Consider the following 2,500-nt stretch of genomic DNA (forward strand, 5'->3'; position numbering starts at 1 on the left):
CGGCGCGCCTGCCACTGGGCGCCCCCACCAGCCGGCTGTAGCGCGTGCGCCCACGCAGCGCGCGGCCAGCACGCCGGGCGCTCCCCCCTCACCGGCCGGGGACGGTCCCACCCAGCCACCGCCGCGTATCGCTTCATACCCACATGCCCACTCACGTTCGTGGGTATGACGGGTGTCGCTGAAGCAACCAGTTAATACCTGTACCGATTTTCGCAATCAATGATTCACCTCCAGCGTAAACAACCGCGCAACAACGGATTTCCGGTTCATTTGCGTAACTTGGGCAGCAAACGTAGACGTCCATCTACATTTGCAAATTCAGTGGGTCTTGCATGCCTGGATGATATGCGTCACGACACGCCACATCAGCCCACATACATGCTGCGACGTATGCACGAGAGAACACGTGGAAGGTGGCCCGCGTACGTATGCGAATGCCATTGCACAGCTGCGAAGCTCATTGAACACGCAAACTCCCGCCTGACGAACTAGAGGCGACAGGGGGGCGATATACGTCTTACAGCAGTACACATTACAGTGGATAGCGGGACCATGTGGAACGTACGCAACACTCGCTAGATGTTGTGAGGGTACGCACCGTAACATGAATCAATACGCAGGACACCAGAGAGTGCGAGCACTGACCTATGTTGAGAGGGTTGCGATTAGGCAACGCTACATGAATGTTTCAATTCATATAACAATTACAGGTCAGGTTAGGGCGCAACGTGGGTTAGGTTAGGGCCCAACGTAGGTTAGGTTAGGGCCCAACGTAGGTTAGGTTAGGGCCCAACGTAGGTTAGGTTAGGGCCCAACGTAGGTTAGGTTAGGGCCCAACGTAGGTTAGGTTAGGGCCCAACGTAGGTTAGGTTAGGGCCCAACGTAGGTTAGGTTAGGGCCCAACGTAGGTTAGGTTAGGGCCCAACGTAGGTTAGGTTAGGGCCCAACGTAGGTTAGGTTAGGGCCCAACGTAGGTTAGGTTAGGGCCCAACGTAGGTTAGGTTAGGGCCCAACGTAGGTTAGGTTAGGGCCCAACGTAGGTTAGGTTAGGGCCCAACGTAGGTTAGGTTAGGGCCCAACGTAGGTTAGGTTAGGGCCCAACGTAGGTTAGGTTAGGGCCCAACGTAGGTTAGGTTAGGGCCCAACGTAGGTTAGGTTAGGGCCCAACGTAGGTTAGGTTAGGGCCCAACGTAGGTTAGGTTAAGGCGCAACGTAGGTTAGGTTAAGGCGCAACATAGGTTAGGTTAAGGCGCAACGTAGGTTAGGTTAAGGCGCAACGTAGGTTAGGTTAAGGCGCAACGTAGGTTAGGTTAAGGCGCAACGTAGGTTAGGTTAAGGCGCAACGTAGGTTAGGTTAAGGCGCAACGTAGGTTAGGTTAAGGCGCAACGTAGGTTAGGTTAAGGCGCAACATAGGTTAGGTTAAGGCGCAACATAGGTTAGGTTAAGGCGCAACATAGGTTAGGTTAAGGCGCAACATAGGTTAGGTTAAGGCGCAACATAGGTTAGGTTAAGGCGCAACATAGGTTAGGTTAAGGCGCAACATAGGTTAGGTTAAGGCGCAACATAGGCTAGGTTAAGGCGCAACATAGGTTAGGTTAAGGCGCAACATAGGCTAGGTTAAGGCGCAACATAGGCTAGGTTAAGGCGCAACATAGGTTAGGTTAAGGCGCAACATAGGCTAGGTTAAGGCGCAACATAGGTTAGGTTAAGGCGCAACATAGGTTAGGTTAAGGCGCAACATAGGTTAGGTTAAGGCGCAACATAGGTTAGGTTAAGGCGCAACATAGGTTAGGTTAAGGCGCAACATAGGTTAGGTTAAGGCGCAACATAGGTTAGGTTAAGGCGCAACATAGGTTAGGTTAAGGCGCAACATAGGTTAGGTTAAGGCGCAACATAGGTTAGGTTAAGGCGCAACATAGGTTAGGTTAAGGCGCAACATAGGTTAGGTTAAGGCGCAACATAGGTTAGGTTAAGGCGCAACATAGGTTAGGTTAAGGCGCAACATAGGTTAGGTTAAGGCGCAACATAGGTTAGGTTAAGGCGCAACATAGGTTAGGTTAAGGCGCAACATAGGTTAGGTTAAGGCGCAACATAGGTTAGGTTAAGGCGCAACATAGGTTAGGTTAAGGCGCAACATAGGTTAGGTTAAGGTGCAACATAGGTTAGGTTAAGGGATGGTGTATGAGGGGGGAGGGGACGAGGTTCGTTCATAGTGATGATGGTAAGTGGACGCCTGAGGCACCCTGAGATGTGTCACGTCAGGATGCACCTTTGGCTCAGGGGAGGTGGTGCGCCGGTTCTGTGGGTGTGGCAAGGGAGTGGCAGACCTGTGTCTTTCATTTCTGCCATTGCTTATATGCTGTGAGACACGCCAGTGTGGTGGTGTTGGCTGCACCCCTGTGTAGCACATGTGTGGGTGTTTGTGGCTTATCTGCGTAATGATGGTTGTTGGAAGTGTGAGATATTCTGTTTTTGGGGTGGACCTCCTGGTTTTGTTAT

Source organism: Schistocerca nitens, chromosome 7, assembly GCF_023898315.1.
Source record: "Schistocerca nitens isolate TAMUIC-IGC-003100 chromosome 7, iqSchNite1.1, whole genome shotgun sequence".
Classification (NCBI taxonomy): domain Eukaryota; kingdom Metazoa; phylum Arthropoda; class Insecta; order Orthoptera; family Acrididae; genus Schistocerca; species Schistocerca nitens.